Source organism: Lolium rigidum, chromosome 1 (assembly GCF_022539505.1).
Source record: "Lolium rigidum isolate FL_2022 chromosome 1, APGP_CSIRO_Lrig_0.1, whole genome shotgun sequence".
NCBI lineage: Eukaryota > Viridiplantae > Streptophyta > Magnoliopsida > Poales > Poaceae > Lolium > Lolium rigidum.
The window spans coordinates 101,697,091-101,703,090 of NC_061508.1; positions in this window are offsets into that span (position 1 = coordinate 101,697,091).

Below are 6,000 nucleotides of genomic sequence, written 5' to 3' on the forward strand. Positions count from 1 at the left end.
GCTCCAAAGTGTTCACCGGGCTCTCGGAATGGCGGTGCAGCGAATGAGCTACCATGAAGTTAATCTCCGACGCGAGAGACCTAGTGCGTTCTTCGACGGGGCGGGCAGGTCCACTCCATCGAGCGCGCCTTCGGGTGAGAACCCTTTCCACCCGATGCCGTGTGAGCGGGTTCGTGAAAAGAGCCGATGAGGTCGGCTTCGAGGATTGCTTTGACCTCGTCATACTTCTTCTTGAGCTCCTCGGTCGGATCCACGTACGTGACCGGAGTGCCTTCCGCCATCTCGGATGTAGATGGCGATGCGGTTGATGTCGAAGACTGTCCCACCGGGCGTGCCGAGAATGTGTTGCGGTCGAGAAACCCACCGGCGAGCAGCGACGGGCAACACAGTAGAGCCGGGAGGCTCCCAGGACTGCGGCTAGCCCTGGTCCCTCCGAGCGACGGCCCGCAAAGACTCGGCACGCACGTCCGATGCTGTTGCAAGGGCGTGCCACCTGACCTATACCTGGTCAGGAAGGTGATGGATTTTGCCTCGCTTACTTTCCTGCATGGCATACACGTAAACATTAAATACGAGCCTCGATCGGCTCTCAGGTTGTCCTGTGAATCGGCTCAAGGAGCCGATCCACCCATGATTCGTACGAGGTGTACGATCAGATGGTGGTCCTGCTTGATCAATATAAAGCTAAAACGACCTACGACGATTTAGGGTTTTCACCACATAATCGGAACATCCTACTCGTGATTGAGCCTGGCGGCCACGCACGGTGATCGTAAACCGACCCTAGACAAGGCCTAAAAACCAACATAAAGTTGATCCCCGGAACATCCTGTCTAGGGCTAGCAAACTACACCCTACGCGCCATTGGATCCTTCAACCCGTTTGTAAGGCCTAACTATGCGAGATATTAAACTAATCCTTGAAGATCAAGGAGCAATCATAACGGATCGGATCTACTAAATAATGATCAAGCGGGGTGCCGCCCTTACACCTAAGATAGGTGTAAAGGCGGCTAGACGTCTAAGGGTTGCACAAACGAAAGCATATGATACGATGAAACAATGCTAACCCTAACACGTCTATGATAACTACGTTGCTCGACATCAACAAGGCTTCAGTACAAGCAACACATGAACGGCGAATAAACGTGTGATACGTCTCCGACGTATCGATAATTTCTTATGTTCCATGCCACATTATTGATGATATCTACATGTTTTATGCACACTTTATGTCATATTCGTGCATTTTCTGGAACTAACCTATTAACAAGATGCCGAAGAGCCAGTTGATGTTTTCTGCTGTTTTTGGTTTCAGAAATCCTAGTAACGAAATATTCTCGGAATTGGACGAAATCAACGCCCAGGGTCCTATTTTGCCACGAAGCTTCCAGAAGACCGAAGATGAGTCGAAGTGGGGCCACGAGGCGCCGCCACACTAGGGCGGCGCGGCCCAGGCCCTGGCCGCGCCGACCTAGTGTGTGGGGCCCTCGTGTGGCCCCCTGACCTGCCCTTCCGCCTACTTAAAGCCTCCATCGCGAAACCCCCAGTACCGAGAGCCACGATACGGAAAACCTTCCAGAGACGCCGCCGCCGCCAATCCCATCTCGGGGGATTCTGGAGATCTCCTCCGGCACCCTGCCGGAGAGGGGATTCATCTCCCGGAGGAATCTTCACCGCCATGGTCGCCTCCGGAGTGATGAGTGAGTAGTTCACCCCTGGACTATGGGTCCATAGCAGTAGCTAGATGGTTGTCTTCTCCTCATTGTGCTTCATTGTTGGATCTTGTGAGCTGCCTAACATGATCAAGATCATCTATCTGTAATGCTATATGTTGTGTTTGTCGGGATCCGATGGATAGAGAATACCATGTTATGTTAATTATCAAGTTATTACCTATGTGTTGTTTATGATCTTGCATGCTCTCCGTTATTAGTAGAGGCTCTGGCCAAGTTGATGCTAGTAACTCCAAGAGGGAGTATTTATGCTCGATAGTGGGTTCATGTCTCCGTGAATCGGGGGGAGTGACAGAAACCCCTAAGGTTATGGATGTGTTGTTGCCACTAGGGATAAAACATTGATGCTATGTTCGAGGATGTAGTTATTGATTACATTACGCGCAATACTTAATGCAATTGTACGTTGTTAGCAACTTAATGCTGGGGGGGTTCGGATGATAACCTGAAGGTGGACTTTTTAGGCATAGATGCAGTTGGATGGCGGTCTATGTACTTTGTCGTAATGCCCAATTAAATCTGACTATATTTATCATGACATGTATGTGCATTGTTATGCCCTCTCTATTTGTCAATTGCCCGACTGTAATTTGTTCACCCAACATGCTTTTATCTTATGGGAGAGACACCTCTAGTGAACTGTGGACCCCGGTCCATTCTTTTATACTTGAAATACAAATCTGCTTGCAATACTTGTTCTTTACTTGTTTTACGCAAACAATCATCTTCCACACAATACGGTTAATCCTTTGTTACAGCAAACCGCTGAGATTGACAACCTCATCTGTTTCGTTGGGGCAAAGTACTTTGGTTGTGTTGTGCAGGTTCCACGTTGGCGCCGGAATCTCGGTGTTGCGCCGCACTACATCCCACCGCCATCAACCTTCAACGTGCTTCTTGGCTCCTCCTGGTTCGATAAACCTTGGTTTCTTTACGAGGGAAAACTTGCTGCTTGTGCGCATCATACCTTCCTCTTGGGGTTCCCAACGAACGTGTGAGTTACACGCCATCAAGCTCTTTTACGGCGCCGTTGCCGGGGAGATCAAGACACGCTGCAAGGGGAGTCTCCACTTCCCAATCTCTTTACTTTGTTTTTGTCTTGCTTTATTTTATTTACTACTTTGTTTGCTGCATTATATCAAAACACAAAAAAATTAGTTGCTAGCTTTACTTTATTTACTATCTTGTTTGCTATATCAAAAACACAAAAAAATTAGTTACTTGCATTTATTTTATCTAGTTTGCTTTATTTACTACTGCTAAAATGGCCACCCCTGAAAATACTAAGTTGTGTGACTTCACAACCACAAATAATAATGATTTCTTATGCACACCTATTGCTCCACCTGCTACTACAGCGGGAATTCTTTGAAATTAAACCCGCTTTCTTGAATCTTGTTATGCGAGAGCAATTTTCTGGTGTTAGTTCAGATGATGCTGCTGCCCATCTTAATAATTTTGTTGAACTATGTGAAATACAAAAGTATAAAGATGTAGATGGTGACATTATAAAATTAAAATTGTTTCCTTTCTCATTAAGAGGAAGAGCTAAAGATTGGTTGCTATCTCTGCCTAAGAATAGTATTGATTCTGGACTAAATGCAAGGATTCTTTTATTGGTAGATATTATCCCCCTGCTAAAATTATATCTTTGAGGAGTAGCATAATGAATTTTAAACAATTGGATAATGAACATGTTGCTCAAGCTTGGGAAAGAATGAAATCTTTGGTTAAAAATTGCCCAACCCATGGACTGACTACTTGGATGATCATCCAAACCTTCTATGCGGGACTAAATTTTTCTTCGCGGAATTTATTGGATTCAGCTGCTGGAGGTACCTTTATGTCCATCACCTTGGGGCGGCTACAAAGCTTCTTGATAATATGATGGTTAATTACTCGAGAATGGCACACGGAAAGAGCTCCACAAGGTAAGAAGGTAAATTACGTTGAAGAATCCTCTTCCTTGAATGATAAGATTGATGCTATTATGTCTATGCTTGTGAATGATAGGACTAATGTTGATCCTAATAATGTTCCGTTAGCTTCATTGGTTGCCCAAGAAGAACATGTTGATGTAAATTTCATTAAAAATATTAATTTCAACAACAATGCTTATCGGAACAATTCTAGTAATAACTATAGGCCATATCCTTATAATAATGGTAACGGTTATGCTAATTCTTATGGGAATTCTTACAACAATAATAGGAATACACCCCCTGGACTTGAAGCTATGCTTAAAGAATTTATTAGTACACAAACTGCCTTTAACAAATGCTGTTGAGGAAAAGCTCAATAAAATTGATATTCTTGCTTCTAAGGTTGATAGTCTTGCCTCCGATGTTGATCTTTTGAAATCGAAAGTTATGCCTAATAGGGATATTGAAAATAAAATTGTTACTACAGCAAATGCCATCCAAGTTAGAATTAATGAGAATATAAGATTAATGGCTGAACTGCGTTCTAGGTGGGATAGAGAAGAAAATAAAAAACTAGCTAAAGAGAAAAATGTAGCTAAAGTTTGGACTATTACCACCACAAGTAATGTTGATTCCTCACATGTTGCTGCACCTCCTACTATCAATGGTAAAATAATTGGTGTTGGCAATGTTTCTACTCCTAGTGCAAAGCGCGCAAAATTATACGAAGCTGCTAAAGCTGCTGAAACTGCACTGTGATAAAACTGCTGAAATTTTTTCCAACCTTGGGGATGATAATCCCATTGCTTTAGATTGTAATGATTTAGATTTTGATGATTGCCACATCTCTGAAGTTATAAAGTTCTTACAAAAACTTGCTAAGAGTCCCAATGCTAGCGCTTGTATACTTGGCTTTCACAAAACATATTACAAATGCTCTCATAAAAGCTAGAGAAGAGAAACTAAAACTTGAAACTTCTATTCCTAGAAAGCTAGAGGATGGTTGGGAGCCCATCATTAAAATGAGGGTCAAAGATTTTGATTGTAATGCTTTATGTGATCTTGGTGCAAGTATTTACGTTATGCCTAAGAAAGTCTATGATATGCTTGACTTGCCACCATTGAAAAAGCATTATCTGGATGTTAATCTCGCTGATAATGCTAAAAAGAAACATTTGGGGAGAGTTGATAATGTTCATATTATGGTTAACAATAACCTTGTCCCCGTTGATTTTGTTGTCTTGGATATTGAATGCAATGCATCTTGCCCCATTATATTGGGAAGACCTTTTCTTCGAACCGTTGGTGCTACTATTGATATGAAGGAAGGTAATATTAAATATCAATTTCCTCTCAAGAAAGGTATGGAACACTTCCCTAGAAAGAGAATGAAGTTACCTTACAATTCTATTATTAGAACTAATTATGATGTTGATGATTTATCTCTTGATGTTACTTGATTTACACTTTCTGCGCCTAGCTGAAAGGCGTTAAAGAAAAGCGCTGATGGGAGACAACCCATGTTTTTACTACAGTATTTTTGTTTTATATTTGAGTCTTGGAAGTTGTTTACTACTGTAGCAACCTCTTCTTATCTTAGTTTTGAGTTTTGTTGTGCCAAGTAAAGTCTTTGATAGTAAAGTAAATACTAGATTTGGATTACTGCGCAGAAACAGATTTCTTTGCTGTCACGAAGCTGGGTCTAATTCTCTGTAGGTAACTCAGAAAATTACGCCAATTTACGTGAGTGATCCTCAGATACGTACGCAACTTTCATTCAATTTGGGAATTTTCATTTGAGCAAGTCTGGTGCCTCAATTAAATCCATCTTTACGGACTGTTCTGTTTTGACAGATTCTGCCTTTTATTTCGCATTGCCTCTTTTGCTATGTTGGATGAATTTCTTTGATCCATTAATGTCCAGTAGCTTTATGCAATGTCCAGAAGTGTTAAGAATGATTGTGTCACCTCTGAACATGTTAATTTTTATTGTGCACTAACCCTCTAATGAGTTGTTTCGAGTTTGGTGTGGAGGAAGTTTTCAAGGATCAAGAGAGGAGTATGATGCAATATGATCAAGGAGAGTGAAAGCTCTAAGCTTGTGGATGCCCCGGTGGTTCACCCCTGCATATTCTAAGAAGACTCAAGCGTCTAAGCTTGGGGATGCCCAAGGCATCCCCTTCTTCATCGACAACATTATCAGGTTCCTCCCCTGAAACTATATTTTTATTCTGTCACATCTTATGCACTTTGCTTGGAGCGTCGGTTTGTTTTTGTTTTATTTGAATAAAATGGATCCTAGCATTCACTGTATGGGAGAGAGACACGCTCCGCTGTAGCATA